The sequence below is a fragment of the Oncorhynchus tshawytscha genome, linkage group LG02 (assembly GCF_018296145.1).
Source record: "Oncorhynchus tshawytscha isolate Ot180627B linkage group LG02, Otsh_v2.0, whole genome shotgun sequence".
Lineage (NCBI taxonomy): Eukaryota > Metazoa > Chordata > Actinopteri > Salmoniformes > Salmonidae > Oncorhynchus > Oncorhynchus tshawytscha.
This window is the reverse complement of record NC_056430.1, coordinates 34,996,740-35,015,663: the sequence shown is the minus strand read 5'-3', so window position 1 is coordinate 35,015,663 and position 18,924 is coordinate 34,996,740. Positions and strand designations below refer to the sequence as shown.

The following is an 18,924-nucleotide window of genomic DNA, read 5'->3' as shown; positions in this document are numbered from 1 at the left end:
ACCTCAGAAAAAGAATTGTAGACCTCCACAAGTCTCGTTCATCCTTGGGAGCAATTTCCAAACGCCTGAAGATACCCCGTTCATCTGTACAAACAATAGTACACAAGTATAAACACCATGGGACCACGCAGCCATCATACCGCTCAGGAAGGAGACACGTTCTGTCTCCTACAGATTAATGTACTTTGTCGCGAAAAGTGCAAATCAATCCCAGAACAACAGCAAAGGACCTTGTGAAGAAGCTGGAGGAAACAGGTTCAAAAGTATCTATATCCACAGTAAAATTAGTTCTATGTCGACATAACCTGAAAGGCCGCTCAGCAAGGAAGAAGGCACTGCTCCAAAACTGCCACAAAAAAACAGACTATGGAAACGTCCTCCGGTCTGATGAAACAAAAATAGAACTGTTTGGCCGTTATGTTTGGAGGAAAAAGGGAACACCATCCCAACAGTGAAGCACGGGGGTGTCACGACTTCTACCGAAGGTAACTCCTCTCCCTGTTCGGGCGGCGCTCGGCATTCATAGTGAAGGTGGACGCATCCGAGGCTGGGGTTGGAGCCGTGCTCTCCCAGCGCTCGGGTACGCCACTGAAGCACCGCCCCTGTGTTTTCTTTTCTCGGAAGCTCAGCCCGGCGGAGCGAAACTATGACGTGGGGGATCGGGAGCTGCTGGCTGTTGGCAGAGCCCTGAAGGTGTTCAGACATTGGCTTGAGGGGGCCCAACACCCTTTTCTCATCTGGACTGACCACCGTAATCTAGAGTACATTCGGGCAGCGAGGAGACTGAACCCTCGTCAGGCAAGGTGGGCCATGTTTTTCACCCGATTTAGGTTTACCATCTCCTATAGACCAGGCTCCCAGAACACTAAGGCAGACGCACTGTCCCGACTATATGATACAGAGGAGCGGGCCATTGATCCTGCGCCCATCCTCCCGGCTTCTTGTCTAGTGGCACCTGTGAGGTGGGAGGTGGATGCAGACATTGAGCGAGCATCGCGTGTTGAGCCACAGTGTCCAGCGGGACGGGTGTATGTTCCACTGGAGGTTAGAGACAGGCTAATTTGGTGGGCTCACACGTCCCCCTCCTCTGGTCACCCGGGGATCGGTAGGACGGTGCGATGTCTTAGTGGGAAGTACTGGTGGTCCACTTTAGCCAAGGACGTGAGGGTTTATGTGTCCTCCTGCTCAGTGTGCACTCAGTGCAAGGCTCCTAGGCACCTGCCCAGAGGGAAGTTACAAGCCCTTCCCGTTCCACAGCGGTCTTGGTCACACCTGTCGGTTGACTTCTTGACCGATCTGCCACCATCACAGGGCAACACCACAATCCTGGTCGTTGTGGATCGGTTTTCTAAGTCCTGTCGTCTCCTCCCTTTGCCCAGTCTCCCTACAGCCCTACAGACGGCAGAGGCCCTGTTTACTCACGTCTTCCGGCACTACGGGGTGCCTGAGGATATTGTTTCTGATCGGGGTCCCCAGTTCACGTCCAGGGTGTGAAAGGCGTTCATGGAACGTTTGGGGGTCTCGGTCAGCCTAACCTCTGGGTTTCACCCCGAGAGTAATGGGCAGGTGGAAAGAGTGAACCAGGATGTGGGTAGGTTTCTGCGGTCGTATTGCCAGGAACGGCCAGGGGATTGGGCGAAGTACATCCCCTGGGCAGAGATGGCCCAGAACTCACTCCGCCACTCCTCTACGAACCTGTCGCCCTTCTAATGTGTGTTGGGCTATCAGCTGGTCCTGGTACCATGGCATCAGAGTCAGACCGAGGCTCCTGTGGTGGACGATTGGGTGAGACGCTCAAGGGAAACCTGGGAGGCCGCCCACGGGTACCTTAAACGGGCCGAAGGGTGGCAGAAGGCCAGTGCTGACCGCCACCACAGCGAGGACCGAGTCTGGCTCTCGACACGAAACCTGCCCCTCCACCTGCCCTGCAGGAAGCTGGGTCCACGGTTTGTGGGGCCATTCAAAGTCCTGAGGAGAATAAACAAGGTGTGTTATAGGTTACAGCTCCCCCTTATTACCGTGTTAACCCCTCGTTTCATGTGTCTCTCCTCAGGCCGGTGGTGGCTGAGGTGCGGGAGGTCCCTCCGCCCCTCCGATGTCGGGCGTATGCAGTTCGGTCCATACTGGACTCGAGGCGTTGGGTGGGGGGTCTTCAGTACCTCGTGGACTGGGAGGGGTACGGTCCGGAGGAGAGATGCTGGGTGCCAGTGGAGGACGTACTGGATCCACCTATGCTAAGGGAGTTTCACCGACTCCATCCGGACCGCCTTGCGCCTCGTCCTCCGGGTCGTCCTCGTGGCCGGCGTCGTCGCGCTGCGGGAGCCGCGCGTCAGGGGGGGGGTACTGTCACGACTTCTACCGAAGGTAACTCCTCTGCCTGTTTGGGCGGCGCTCGGTGCTCGTCACCGCCGGTTTACTAGCCGCTACCGATCCCTTTTTCCTTTTCTGGTTGTTTTGTGTGTATATAGGGCACCTGTTGCCTTCCTTAATTCGTACAGGATTAAGCTTGTGGGTATTTGCGTTCGGTTATCTATGCTGTTTATTGTTTTCGCTATTACGTACGTGTATGAAGTGTCGGAACTGTGGTTGTTCCTCCGTGTATTGACACGAGTTTCTGTTCCTTCGAGAGCGTAGTTTGGGATTTTCATCTATGCCAATTTTGTATTGGTGGACTATGTGTATATATATATATATATATATATATATATATATATATATATATATATATATATATATATATATATATATATATACATATATCTATATTAAACACGCTTCTCAGAAATCCCTGCTCTCCTGCGCCTGACTCCTACACCTCTCACTGAGACGCACCTTATCACAGGGGGTGGCAGCATCATGTTGTGGCCCTGCTTTGCTGTAGAAGGGACTGGTGCACTTCACAAAATAGATTATGTGGATATAACTGAAGCAAAATCTCAAGACATTTGTCAGGAAGTTAAAGCTTGGTCGCAAATCGGTCTACCAAACGGACAATGACCCCAAGCATACTTCCAAAGTTGTGGTAAAATGGCTTAAGGACAACAAAGTCAAGGTATTGGAGTGGCCATCACAAAGCCCTGACATCAATCCTATAGAACATTTGTGGGCAGAACTGAAAAAGCGTGTGCGAGCAAGGAGGACTACAAACCTGACTAAGTTACACCAGCTCTGTCAGGAGGAATGGGCCAAAATTCACCCAACTTATTGCGGGAAGCTTGTGGAAGGCTACCTGAAACATTTGACCCAAGTTCAGCCATTTAAAGGCAATGCTACCAAATATTGAGTGTATGTACATTTCTGACCCACTGGAAATGTGATGAAAGAAATAAAAACTGAAATAAATCATTCTCTCTACTGTTGTTCTGACATTTCACAATCTTAAAATGAAGTGGTGATCCTAACTGACCTAAGACAGGTAATTCTTACTAGGATTAAATGTCAGGAATTGTGAAAAACTGAGTTTAAATGTACTTGGTTGTACTGGTGTACTGTATGTAGGTGTACTGTATGTAAACTTTCGACATCAACTGTACATACGTTAACAATTAGGAAAATGCATTTCACATGTGCATATTTTGTAATGGAGTTTTGTCATGGAATTACTTGTAATAAGCAATGGACGATATGCCACACGATATACCACACGGAGGTGTGGTCTACAATAGGGGGGTTGTCAAGCTTTTGTGGAGCTTTGGGCAGGATTGTGTGTTTTTTAGGGAGGGCAGGGCAGTGCATTTTGTCCCTAGTTTACATTTGCTCTTCTGCTCATATTTTCCCTGTAAACAATGGTACGACTTCATTTTTGATATAACCCTAATAAAGTTTAGAAACATTTGTGAAGGATTGGAATAGTGTGGCTATTATTAAGCTTTAGCTACTGCAGGCCTATGATATGAAGGCAGTGCGCCCCGGCGACAGTTGAACTTGAGTTGAGAAAGACTGTTTCAGGCCTCCAACAATTACTCTTATAATCTAAAAACATAATGCTTATCTTTATACAAAATGTTCAGATTGAAAATGTACGAATTACCCTCTTTCTGTACGTGTCACGCCCCGCGGCACTCGAGGGCGCCAGGATGCCCAGCATTACGCACTCAAGCCACCATCAGTACACACACCCACCTTCCCCCCCGTCACGCGCATCAGCAATCATTGGACTCACGTGGACTCAATTACTTGTGTCATTACCTTCCCTGTATCTTTCTGTTCCCAAGCTCTGTTCCCAGCTTTGGGATTGTTAGTCATATGCCCTTGTTAACCCGTGTGCTGACGGTGTTCCTGTCGTGTTCTATGTCTATACCCTAATAAATGTCTGACTCCCCGTACCTGCTTCTCCTTTCCAGCATCAGGTCCTTACAGTACGTCTCTATGTAGTGGGTAGTAATATTTGACATTTTATGTACAGTATATTTGATATTATACCTCACATACGACTTCTAATATTAACATTTTTATCTGACTCTATAAAGATAATTAGCAATATGCAAGACACTACAGTTGAACCATGTGCAAGTATTATGTGTTTAGCTGGCTAACATCAAGGAATGGTCATGAGAAGCGAATATCAAAGTAAGTATTATTTAATACCTTTGTAAAATGAATTGATTCACATACAAAAGAAAACTTAGGTTAGAAGGCAATACAGAAATTAACAAAGCATTATTCTAGACAAATAGATTCCAAGGTTAACTTACAAGGCAAAGCATGAACAAAAATATGCATACTAGGCCAGAGGCCTCGAAACCTAGGAAATGAAGGCATGTAATTCCATTTGCAACATCTGAAGGTGTAACCTTTCAAGCCAAAACCAACCAACAAAATGATACCAAGTGTACAGTGTAAACTGACCACCAAAGCCCAATCTCCACAAGCAGTTGAAGCATCTAAGAACGTGTGTGGAGGATGAGACCAGTGTAAATGAGACAGAATTCCTGAAAGGACAATAAAACCTTATTGAGAGTAATTTAGAGTTCACCCTGTGAACCACAGAGAAAATACATCCATATAGACAGCACCAGACTTATCGTCAGCTACCAAACATGGATAGTAAATCATTATTCTATCATAGTCAGTCCTCTAGATGATCCGACCTCACCACGGTCGGTCGGATGGGCCAGCAGGCGGTCTTGTACGAGCATTAATACACTCCCAGAATCCAACAGAGCGTGGGTGTCGTGACCGTCGACCCCGGGTGCCACACTCAAAACACCTCCCTTGGTCTCCATCAACCTGGGGTCGTCAGCTGCAGGTCGACTCTCCCCGGCTGCAGTCCTTTAGCCCAGGTGACTGTCAGATAGGGGAGCATGGTGGTGGGGTTTTCCTTCCATCCCCTCCCACGGCTCTCAGACTTGGCATGCGTCTCCGTGAACAGTAGTATTCTGGTCCATCTCCTATGGCTCCCATGAGGTCCTCCAAGGTCTACCTCCAACCCTCCTGTGTGCTGCCCTGCTGGCTGGTGAGCAATCAGCCCCTTGATTACTCACCAACCTCAATTAGCCCCAATTAGGAGGACCCGTCGAGACCTGGCACATCCAGCAGAGGTAGCCATCACCGTGTGATGTAGATTCTGTCTGTCACCAGGCCTTCACGAGTTTCTCCCAGGTGGCTTGTGCGCCACAATATAAATATACATATATACAGTTGAAGTCGGAAGTTTACATACACCTTAACCAAAGACGTTTACATACACTCAATTACTATTTGGTAGCATTGCCTTTAAATTGTTTAACTTGGGTCAAACATTTCGGGTAGCCTTCCACAAGCTTCCAACAATAAGTTGGGTGAATTTTGGCCCATTCCTCCTGACAGAGCTGGTGTAACTGAGTCAGGTTTGTAGGCCTCCTTGCTTGCACACACTTTTTCAGTTCTGCCCACAAATGTTCTATATTCTCTAGGATTGAGGTCAGGGTTTTGTGATGGCCACTCCAATACCTTGACTTTGTTGTTCTTAAACCATTTTACCACAACTTTGGAAGTATGCTTGGAGTCATTGTCCATTTTGAAGACCCATTTGCGACCAAGCTTTAACTTCCTGAATGATGTCTTTAGATGTTGCTTCAATATATCCACATCATTTTCATCCCTCATGAGGCCATCTATTTTGTGAAGTGCACCAGTCCCTCCTGTAGCAAAGCAGGCCCACAACATGATGCTGTTCTTCGGCTTTACAAGCCTCCCACCTTTTTCCTACAAACATAACGATGGTCATTATTGCCAAACAGTTCTATTTTTGTTTCATCAGACCAGAGGACATTTATCCCAAAAGTATGATTTTTGTCCCCATGTGCAGTTGCAAACCGCAGTCTGACTTTTTTATGGCAGTTTTGGAGCAGTGGCTTCTTCCTTGCTGAGCGGCCTTTCAGGTTATGTCGATATAGGACTCTTTTTTACTGTGGATATAGATACTTTTGTACCTGTTTCCTCCAGCTTCTTTACAAGGTCCTTTGCTGTTGTTCTGGGATTGATTTGCACTTTTCGCACCAAAGTATGTAAATCTCTAGGAGACAGAACGTATCTCCTTCCTGAGCGGTATGACGTCTGCGTGGTCCCATGGTGTTTATACTTGCGTACTATTGTTTGTACAGATGAACATGGTACCTTCAGGTGTTTGGAAATTGCTCCTATGGATGAACCAGACTTGTGGAGGTCTACAATTGTTTTCTAAGGTCTTGGCTGATTTCTTTTGATCTTCCCATGATGTCAAGCAAAGACGGAGTTTGAAGGTAGGCCTTGAACACCTCCAATCGACTCAAATGATGTCAATTAGCCTATCAGCAGCTTCTAAAGCCATGACATAATTTTCTGGAATTTTCCAAGCTGTTTAAAGGCACAGTCAACTTAGTGTATGTAAACCTCTGACCCACTGGAATTGTGATGCAGTGAATTATAAGTGAAATAATCTGTCTGTAAACAATTGTTGGAAAAATTACTTGTGTCATGCACAAAGTAGATGTCCTAATCGACTAGCCAAAACCAGTTTGTTAAACAAGAAATTTGTGGAGTGGTTGAAAAACGAGTTTTAATGACTCCAACTTAAGTGTATGTAAACTTTTGACTTCAACTGTAAATCGTTGTTACTGAATCTTAACTTCCAGAATTCTGATGTAAGACCTTAATTTGAGCCAGTTTGTTACAGCAGGAACATTATCCTGGAGCAACAGGAAATGTTAATTATTATGTGGATTATAATTAATGGCCATTTTTTGTAGGGGTTGATACATGTTTTTTTTAGGGCTAATCAAGTCTGACATTTTAAAGTGGAACACAACAAGTTGCATTTCCTCAGCAAGAAAATAATGATCAAATTCAGATCCCACAACTGTACAATTCCATTGCAAAACCTGACAATCATTTTCAATTAAAAAAAAGACCACCCAAAATATAATTGAATCAAAGTATGATTATGTATTGAAAGGAATTACCTACATAAAGTATCTTAACAGGGTGTTGGACCACCACGAGCCACCATGAGCTTCAATGCCCCTTGGCATAGATTCTACAAGTGTCTGGAACTCTATTGGAGGGATGCGACATCATTCTTCCACCAAGAATTTACATCAGTTTGTGTTTTGTTGATGGTAGTGGAAAAAGCTGTCTCAGGCACCGCTCCCAAATCTCCAATAAGTGTTCAGTTGCTTTGAGATCTGTTGACTGAGACGGCCATGACATATGGTTTATATCGTTTTCATGTTCATCAAACCATTCAGTGACCATTCGTGCCCTGTGGATTCTATGGGGGCATAACCATGGTAGCCAAAATAATGGCCTGCCCAGCATTTTATACATGACCCTAACCATGATGGGATTTTAATTGCTTAATTAACTCAGGAACCACACCTGTGTGGAAGCACGTGCTTTCAAATATTCTTTGTATCCCTTGTTTAATCAAGTATTTACCCTGCTTTCAAAAATACAATTGAATCAATGTATCATTATGTATGTATCTGTAGCCATTGCGTCACCTTTCATTATATTGTCTCAAAGTACTCAACTTAAATCAAACTCAGAACAATTTTGTACAATACTAGAAAAAGAAAATCAGAGAGCAAAATCCCTTTTGCACTCTCTATTTGGACTCCTAGGAAAAGTCAGTCCATTGAAGTATGAATCTTGCAGAGAGTTTTGGCAGAGGTGACGATACTGGAACAGCTCATGTCATCAAAGCCTGCTTCACCTGTAGAGGAGAATGTCCTTGTGAGTTGAAGGGCAAGACAGAACAAAGGTACATCTGTTTACCCTTCACTGAAAGCGGCCAATGAAAATGACAGAATTGTCTATTTCTGTATTTAACCAGAGCTCCTCCACATCTATAAACCCCACGATGGAGTGTATTAACATTCAATTGTACTCCTGCTCACCCAACATCTACAGACCACACAGATCCTTATACTTGGGGTTCCAGAAAGGTTGTACGGTATATTTGTCCAGACGGTTGTGAGTTTGTGTTACTGACCATTGATTTTCAGCAGTGCCAATCAGTCCTCACTCTCTCCATTCATGTTACGCTGAGAACCTCTCATCCAGTTCTTCTGGGGAAATCCAGACTGTCAGGGAGAAAAGGGAAAAGTCAATGTCAGCATCTACTTGGTGGTTGCTAAATAGCGTTTCAATCGGTGACGTCACTTGCTCTGAGACCTTGAAGTAGTAGTTCCCCTTGCTCTGCAAGGGCCGCGGCTTTTGTGGAGCGATGGGTAACGATGCTTCGTAGGTGACTGTTGTTGATGTGTGCAGAGGGTCCCTGGTTCGCGCCCGGGTATGGGCAAGGGGACGGTCTAAAGTTATACTGTTACATAAGGTCCTTGACTAATAAAAATAAATATTAAATTAGAGTACTCCAGGAATAAGGAATAACTGTTGTCGAAAAGGTAGCAAGTTCACCAGTAACGGTTGGGTCGAGAAAACCCTGGAGGACATGGGTTCTGATTGGGCCATGGTGGGGGCCTTCTGGCAAATCTCTCCACTGGTGCAGCTAATCCCAGATACCCTGGTGGAGACCTCCCTGAGAAGAAGACAGATATTTCACATCCCTGCAAGCTGTATGTTGCATGAATAATTACCACAATAACAAATTAAACCAAACAACAAAATCTTGAGAGTAAATACTCTATGTGTTTGGAAAGAAAATGTGATTGAGTTCAAGCATGGCTGTCACTCACCAGTCATCTCGGTCCCCAGGTTGGTGAGGAGGACACAGAAAAGAACAGACACAGTCATGACTCCCATGATGACCTGGACAATGGTGGTGCTCTGGTGGTCTCACTGTAGTTATTTTCATGTACAGAGTTATACCAACAGTGTGTACTCAGAAACTAAATAACTATGTATAAATCAGTCCATACAAAAGATATGCATTATTATTTCACTTCTACATCATTTTAATGAGTGACAAGTACAAATCAAGTTTATCTGGCATTCATAGCTTTGTTATGAGTAAAACACCAAAATCATAAATATCCTTACCAAAGTCAGAGAGAAGATGACCTCTGCCTTCCTCAAAAAGTATTCAGAAAGTTCAGGTGTCTTCTCAGTCCAAATGTAGGGCCTTATAAACAGAGATGTTGAGAAGTTCTGCTTGAGATATCATCTGCAAGTCATGTCAGGTCATGTTTGTGTTCATTTCCATCAGATTCTGCAACACTGATCAGTCATTGGGATCTGTAATGTCACTGTGTACAATGTGACTTTAATGTTTAGAATGCAATGTGTTACTTGACTGAACAAAGCATGTTGTATCTATACTGCCTGCACAAATAATCTCTGCTTCTTATGAAAATGATCATGTTTAATGGGTATTATATAGTGGGTATTAAGGCCCAAGATGTTTGACAATATAACATATTTTGTTCTTGTTCTCGTTGTGAAAACTGAGCCCATAAACTCAATGGAATCAATAATCGATAATCATTCAATAATTAGCTAGGTTCACAGATTTCAAATAGTAAGCACCCATCAGTTTTCTGTTCTTACATTGTTCCTCCCATTGCTTCGCATGTTCACCTGCATTTGTACTGTAGCACCTTTCCAGACTTGCATGGACAGTTATGTAATATTACACAGAATGAACAGTAGCCTAAGAGACCAAATATGACCACTAGTGTCCCCGAAAACTTCTTCAAAGTTAAAACCTTAGTTTTACCTGCCTTAATGAACAAATGTAGGATGATACATTGAATAATGTTCAAAGATGATAAAAAAAATTATACAGATACTGTATAGTAATGCTGTTCGAAACACAAGCAACTAAAGTCGTAGCAACCAATATCCTTAACTGACCTGTGATCAGGTGCAGAGAAGGTTCTGAAGTTAAGCAACCCTGTAATGTTGACATGCACACTGTGACTATTGGAAATGTACAGTAAAACCCCTGGCACAATTCTTACATTTTGTTGCTTTTTATGGAATTTAACCTTTTTCCACTGATCTACTACAAAACCTAGCCTCCACTGATCTACTACAAAACCTAGCCTCCACTGATCTACTACAAAACCTAGCCTCCACTGATGTACTACAAAACCTAGCCTCCACTGATCTACTACAAAACCTAGCCTCCACAGATCTACTACAAAACCTAGCCTCCACAGATCATACTACAAAACCTAGCCTCCACAGATCATACTACAAAACCTAGCCTCCACAGATCATACTACAAAACCTAGCCTCCACAGATCATACTACAAAACCTAGCCTCCACAGATCATACTACAAAACCTAGCCTCCACAGATCATACTACAAAACCTAGCCTCCACAGATCATACTACAAAACCTAGCCTCCACAGATCATACTACAAAACCTAGCCTCCACTGATCTACTACAAAACCTAGCCTCCACTGATCATACTACAAAACCTAGCCTCCACTGATCATACTACAAAACCTAGCCTCCACTGATCATACTACAAAACCTAGCCTCCACTGATCATACTACAAAACCTAGCCTCCACTGATCATACTACAAAACTTAGCCTCCACTGATCATACTACAAAACCTAGCCTCCACTGATCATACTACAAAACCTAGCCTCCACTGATCATACTTCCCAATTTCAAGGTGAAGAATAGAATATGAATATGTAGAAATACATTTTTACTAACTAGTTAAAAATGAAAAATGGAAAAGTATTTAATTGACTAGCTACCACGAGTAAGCAGATTTGACACTGAACAAAAATATAAACGCAAAGTGATATAAAAAATCCCAGAAATGTTCCATACACACAAAAAACGTATTTATCTCAAATTGTATGCACAAATGTGTTCATATCCCTGTTAGTGAGCATTTTTCCTAAACCAAGATAATCCATCCACCTGACAGGTGTGGCATATCAAGAAGCTGATTAAACAGCATGATCATTACACAGTTGCACCTTGTGCTGGGGACAAAGAAAGGCCACTCTAAAATGTGCAGCTCTGTCACACAACACAATACCACAGATATAAGTTTTAAGAGAGTGTGCAATTGCAATGCTGACTGCAGGAATGTCCATCAGAGCTGTTGACAGAGAACTGAATGTTAATTTCTCCACCAGAATCCGCCTCCAACGTCGTTTTAGAGAATTTGGCAGTACGTCCAACAGGGACGCTCAAAAAGTATTATATATATATATACTTCCGGCGCCGACAGAGATGGCCGCCTCGCTTCGCGTTCCTAGGAAACTATGCAGTTTTTTGTTTTTTTACGTGTTATTTCTTACACTAGTACCCCAGGTCATCTTAGGTTTCATGACATACAGCCGAGAAGAACTACTGAATATAAGATCAGCGTCAACTCACCATCAGTACGACCAAGAATATGTTTTTCGCGATGCGGATCCTGTGTTCTGCCTTACAACCAGTGTAACCGAGTGGATCACATGCAGCGACCAAAAAAAAAAAACGACTCAGAAAAAGAGGGAAACGAAGCGGTCTTCTGGTCAGACTCCGGAGACGGGCACACCGTGCACCACTCCCTAGCATTCTTCTTGCCAATGTCCAGTCTCTTGACAACAAGGTTGATGAAATCCGAGCAAGGGTAGCATTCCAGAGGGACATCAGAGACTGTAACGTTCTCTGCTTCACGGAAACATGGCTAACTGGAGAGACGCAATCCGAGCGGTGCAGCCAGCAGGTTTCTCCACGCATCGCGCCGACAGAAACAAACATCTTTCTGGTAAGAAGAGGGGCGGGGGCGTATGCCTTATGGCCAACGTGACATGGTGTGATGAAAGAAACATACAGGAACTCAAATCCTTCTGTTCACCTGATTTAGAATTCCTCACAATCAAATGTAGACCGCATTATCTACCAAGAGAATTCTCTTCGATTATAATCACAGCCGTATATATCCCCCCAAGCAGACACATCGATGGCTCTGAACGAACTTTATTTAACTCTCTGCAAACTGGAAACGATTTATCCGGAGGCTGCATTCATTGTAGCTGGGGATTTTAACAAGGCTAATCTGAAAACAAGACTCCCTAAATTTTATCAGCATATCGATTGCGCAACCAGGGGTGGAAAGACCCTGGATCATTGTTACTCTAACTTCCGCGACGCATATAAGGCCCTGCCCCGCCCCCTTTCGGAAAAGCTGACCACGACTCCATTTTGTTGATCCCTGCCTACAGACAGAAACTAAAACAAGAAGCTCCCACGCTGAGGTCTGTCCAACGCTGGTCTGACCAAGCTGACTCCACACTCCAAGACTGCTTCCATCACGTGGACTGGGAGATGTTTCGTATTGCGTCAGACAACAACATTGACGAATACGCTGATACGGTGTGCGAGTTCATTAGAACGTGCGTTGAAGATGTCGTTCCCATAGCAACGATTAAAACATTCCCTAACCAGAAACCGTGGATTGATGGCAGCATTCGTGTGAAACTGAAGGCACGAACCACTGCTTTTAATCAGGGCAAGGTGTCTGGTAACATGACTGAATACAAACAGTGCAGCTATTCCCTCCGCAAGGCTATCAAACAAGCTAAGTGCCAGTACAGAGACAAAGTAGAATCTCAATTCAACGGCTCAGACACAAGAGGCATGTGGCAGGGTCTACAGTCAATCACGGACTACAGGAAGAAACCCAGCCCAGTCACGGACCAGGATGTCTTGCTCCCAGGCAGACTAAATAACTTTTTGCCCGCTTTGAGGACAATACAGTGCCACTGACACGGCCTGCAACGGAAACATGCGGTCTCTCCTTCACTGCAGCCGAAGTGAGTAAGACATTTAAACGTGTTAACCCTCGCAAGGCTGCAGGCCCAGACGGCATCCCCAGCCGCGCCCTCAGAGCATGCGCAGACCAGCTGGCCGGTGTGTTTACGGACATATTCAATCAATCCCTATACCAGTCTGCTGTTCCCACATGCTTCAAGAGGGCCACCATTGTACCTGTTCCCAAGAAAGCTAAGGTAACTGAGCTAAACGACTACCGCCCCGTAGCACTCACATCCGTCATCATGAAGTGCTTTGAGAGACTAGTCAAGGACAATATCACCTCCACCCTACCTGACACCCTTGACCCACTCCAATTTGCTTACCGCCCAAATAGGTCCACAGACGATGCAATCTCAACCACACTGCACACTGCCCTAACCCATCTGGACAAGAGGAATACCTATGTGAGAATGCTGTTCATCGACTACAGCTCGGCATTCAACACCATAGTACCCTCCAAGCTCGTCATCAAGCTCGAGACCCTGGGTCTCGACCCCGCCCTGTGCAACTGGGTACTGGACTTCCTGACGGGCCGCCCCCAGGTGGTGAGGGTAGGCAACAACATCTCCTCCCCGCTGATCCTCAACACTGGGGCCCCACAAGGGTGCGTTCTGAGCCCTCTCCTGTACTCCCTGTTCACCCACGACTGCGTGGCCACGCACGCCTCCAACTCAATCATCAAGTTTGCGGACGACACAACAGTGGTAGGCTTGATTACCAACAACGACGAGACGGCCTACAGGGAGGAGGTGAGGGCCCTCGGAGTGTGGTGTCAGGAAAATAACCTCACATTCAACGTCAACAAAACTAAGGAGATGATTGTGGACTTCAGGAAACAGCAGAGGGAACACCCCCATCCACATCGATGGAACAGTAGTGGAGAGGGTAGCAAGTTTTAAGTTCCTCGGCATACACATCACAGACAAACTGAATTGGTCCACTCACACAGACAGCATCGTGAGGAAGGCGCAGCAGCGTCTCTTCAACCTCAGGAGGCTGAAGAAATTCGGCTTGTCACCAAAAGCACTCACAAACTTCTACAGATGCACAATCGAGAGCATCCTGGCGGGCTGTATCACCGCCTGGTATGGCAACTGCACCGCCCTCAACCGTAAGGCTCTCCAGAGGGTAGTGAGGTCTGCACAACGCATCACCAGGGGGCAAACTACCTGCCCTCCAGGACACCTACACCACCCGATGCTACAGGAAGGCCATAAAGATCATCAAGGACACCAACCACCGAGCCACTGCCTGTTCACCCCGCTGTCATCCAGAAGGCGAGGTCAGTACAGGTGCATCAAAGCTGGGACCGAGAGACTGAAAAACAGCTTCTATCTCAAGGCCATCAGACTGTTAAACAGCCACCACTAACATTGAGTGGCTACTGCCAACACACTGTCAATGACACTGACTCTACTCCAGCCACTTTAATCATGGGAATTGATGGGAAATGATGTAAATATATCACTAGCCACTTTAAACAATGCTACCTTATATAATGTTACTTACCCTACATTGTTCATCTCATATGCATACGTTGATACTGTACTCTATATCATCGACTGCATCCTTATGTAATACATGTATCACTAGCCACTTTAACTATGCCACTTGGTTTACATACTTATCTCATATGTATATACTGTACTCGATATCATCTACTGTATCTTGCCTATGCTGCTCTGTACCATCACTCATTCATATATCCTTATGTACATATTCTTTATCCCCTTACACTGTGTATAAGACAGTAGTTTTTTTGGAATTGTTAGATTACTTGCTCGTTATTACTGCATTGTCGGAACTAGAATCACAAGCATTTCGCTACACTCGCATTAACATCTGCTAACCATGTGTATGTGACAAATAAAATTTGATTTGATTTGATTTGATATGTTATGTTTGGTATGTATGTATTAATTTGTGGATGTACATCATACATTTTGTATCATATGAGAATTACAATTTGTATGATCTGTTACGAATTACAATTCATGTTATATGTTACGAATTACAATTTGTACAATATGTAACGCATTTACAATAGGTATGATATGTTACGAATTCCAATTTGTTGTGGCTAACTTTAGCTGGATGGCTAGGTGGCTAATGCTAACGTTAACTAGATGGCTGACATTAGCTGGGCTAGAGGTTAAGGTTAGGGTTTAGATTAAGGGTAGAGTTAGGAGTTAGGTTAAAGGGTTCAAGTTAAGGGGAGGGGAGGGTTAGCTAACTTTCTAAGTAGTTAAAAAGTAGTAAGTAGTTGCAAAATTGCTAAAACGCTAAAGTTGTCCATGATGAGATTCAAACACGCAACAAATGAGTACCTAGGTGAATGCTATCATTAAAATGTAACTCTACAACATTACAACACATATATCATCAGAACTTACATTGATGGCCTAATTTGACCCTACCGCAGTGGTTTTAGGAAACTCCTGCTTTACAGTCCACATCAGGCCTGCAAGTCACATTATACTGGCTTGCAAAGTGAAGTGTAATTCCTATTGGAATCCGGCCAAGGTTAGGACATCCAATAGTTTGAATTTTTATTCACCTGCAACCTGTATTTGAAATGACTGTCAGGGTTAGGAAAGTTGATAAGGAGACTACCTAAACCATTTAAACTGGAACAACCATTTCAGTAACAGGTGCAATAAATCAAACTAACTGATTGGATTTGTTTAGAAAAATGTATGCTATTTATCTGTGTGTAGCATAAGATTAATCAATCAATCAATGTACATGCAAGAACACAGATATTAAAAACAATCATAACACTTTATAATAATGTTAACAAATATGATCAATAAAATATGACTAGATAGTGGACATACTATTTATGTAAGTGCTGCTGGTTGAGATGACCCTACTGATTGATGTTGTTTATTTTACAGTGATATAAGTTGATCATGCTGAGACAGGGTGATGCTGAATGTTTTTATTCAAAAAGATATGCCAGGAAGCAAGGAGGGATGTACATGGCACAACAATTTCACAAATTCAATAGATATTCCAGATATAATGGATATAGACTATTTCCACTGTTAGCGTAAGTATTGAGAATAACTATGTTTTCATAATTATATAATTCATCTTGAAATGGGATTGTAAGGGAATCAAACCTTTTTGTATGTACCCACATGTTTGGTACAGTATCTTAAAGATAGCTTCCAGAATACTACAGTGACAATTCCATTGCAAAACCAGACTATTAATTTCAGTAGAAAAAAGGCCACGTGAAATACAATTGAATCAATGTATCATTATGTATGAATCTGTAGCTATTACATCACTTTTCATGATATTGTCTCTGAGTATTAGACTTAAAGTCAATTCAGAACAATTTGGTGCGATAGTAGAAAAAGAAAATCAGAGAGTATTGGCAAAATCCACTCTCTGTTTGGCCTTCTTACACGAAGAATTAAGACGTTTCTATCTCGCAGAGAGCGAACGCGGTGTTGTCCACTCTGGAACAGCTGATATCATCAAAACCTGTTTTTTCTGTAAAGGAGAATGTCCTTGTGAGTTTCAGGGCAAGGCAGAACAGAAGAACAATGACCATGGACAACAGGTACGTACGGCTGTTGACCCTTCACTGAATGGGACTGATGAAAATGACAGAACTTTCTCATTCTGTATTTAACCAGAGCAGCTCCTCTACCACTATAAAAACCCACTATGGAGTGAATCGACATTGCACTCCTGCTCACCGTATCGTGGAACGTATCGCAGAACATCCGAGTTAAAATGTAAAGGTAATTTCTGATTGAGATGACATATGCAGCATTTACCATGAATGCATTCTCTGCGAACAAGGGAACATTGAATTTAAATTTAAATGGAGTTTTAACGCAGAAGTTCCTCTGCACGTTTGCGATACGGATTGAATCCAGCCCTTAGATCATTCTACTTGGGGTTCCACGAAGTGGGGTTCCAGAGCACATTTGTCTAGACAGTTGTGGCACAACTATATGAACACAGTTAATCTGTGGTCCCTATAGAAGTAATTTTACCAGACCCCTATTGTTTACTGTTACCAAAACAAGAATAAGTTTGTGATACTGACCACCAAATTTCACCAATGCCAAGCAGCCCTCATGCTTTCCATTCTGGTCACGCACAGAGCCTTTCAACCAGTTCTTCTGGGGAAATCCAGACTGCCAGGGAGAAAAGGGAAAAGTTAACATCCGTATTTAATTGGTAGCCAGTATTAACCAAAATAAATATTAAATTAGAGTGCTTTGGGGACTAGGAATAGGGTATTTTACCTCATGGCTCCCCTTAACCCAGATATATCCATCTTCTACCAGGGAAAGAGCATACTCGTACACCTTACTGTTAGTGATAGAAGCAAGGGATCCACCTCTTTGACGGCATGCATTCTGTACGAGGAAGCAAGAGCATGACATTGACTTCTCATATTCATTCATTGTCTTTATTTGTATCATCCATAAAGCTGAATTGATATAGGCGTTCCATCTCATTCATATTCATATATTGAGGATGAACAATACAACAAACTATCTTCCACCTCACGTATCATCACTCTAAATGGGATGCATGTCAGTAAACATCAGTCATGAAACTTACATTTGCTGCCGACATTGACTTCAAACTGCTGTCGAAACGGTAGCAAGTGCTCCAGAAATGGTTGGGTCGAGAAAACCCAGATGGACACTGGTACAGATCTGTAATTGGTTCAGATCTTCTTGCAAATCTCTCCATTGGTTGGGGTAAATTGGGATACCATGGGGGAGACCTCCCTGAGAAGACACATATTTCAGATCCCTGCAAGCTGTATGTTCCATGCAAAATTACCACAATAACAGATTGAACCAAACTAAAAAATCCTGAGAGTAAATTATGGAAAAACGTTTCTATGTACACTGTATCTGGAGTGGAGATGGGATTGAGCTCAAGCATGGCTGTCACTCACCAGTCACCTCGGTCCCCAGGAAGGTGAGGAGGACACAGAAAAGAACAGACACAGTCATGACTCCCATGATGACCTGGACAATGGTGGTGCTCTGGTAGTCTCACTGCAGTTCTTTTCATGTACAGAGTTATACCAACACAGTGTGTTACTCAGAATATACAGTATATCACAGATTTATGCACAATAAAATAAGTCCATATAAAATATATGCATTATTATTTCACTTCTACAATGTTTTGAGAGCAACGGGTACAAATCTATTTGATCTATTTGTGGCATACATATCTTTGTTATGAGTAAAACACCAAAATCATAAATATCCTTACCAAAGTCAGCAGAGAGAAGATGACCTCTGCCTTCCTCAAAAAGTATTCAGAAAGTTCAGGTGTCTTCTCAGTCCAAATGTAGGGCCTTATAAACAGAGATGTTGAGAAGTTCTGCTTGAGATATCATCTGCAAGTCATGTCAGGTCATGGTTGTGTTCATTTCCATCAGATTTTGCAACACTGATCAGTCATTGGGATCTGTAATGTCACTGTGTGCAATGTGAGATTACTGTTGAGAACGCAACGTGTTACTTGAGTGAACCCAGCATTTTGTATCTATACTGTACTATAATCCTGCACAAATTATCTCTGCTTTCCTAGGACAATTATGGGTGTTAATGGGTGCATATGAAAGATGCTACAGTACAGTTAATGTCATTATATTATGTAAACTGAATGAAAATACCAACGCAACCTACAATAATTTCAAAGATTTTACTGGTTACAGTTCATATAAAGAAATC

The 18,924-nt window shown here is 43.4% G+C and overlaps 2 long non-coding RNA genes across 3 annotated transcripts; both read right to left on the bottom strand.

The window, feature by feature from the left end:
* Window positions 1-7,861: 7,861 nt before the first annotated feature.
* On the bottom strand, window positions 7,862-8,676 carry LOC112262136. Its single transcript, XR_002955295.1, has 3 exons — window positions 8,635-8,676; window positions 8,453-8,543; window positions 7,862-8,173 (listed from the first exon to the last, which is right to left on the bottom strand). It is a non-coding gene; the product is annotated as an uncharacterized LOC112262136 (long non-coding RNA).
* A 20-nt stretch (window positions 8,677-8,696) lies between these two features.
* LOC112262141 lies at window positions 8,697-11,334 on the bottom strand. Of its 2 annotated transcripts, none has more exons than XR_002955297.2 (3): window positions 9,156-11,334; window positions 8,878-8,998; window positions 8,697-8,737 (listed from the first exon to the last, which is right to left on the bottom strand). It is a non-coding gene; the product is annotated as an uncharacterized LOC112262141 (long non-coding RNA). The 2 variants fall into 2 exon arrangements; XR_002955299.2 differs by lacking the exon at window positions 8,697-8,737 and having other exon boundaries at window positions 8,749-8,998; window positions 9,156-9,258; window positions 9,460-11,334.
* Window positions 11,335-18,924: the final 7,590 nt, after the last annotated feature.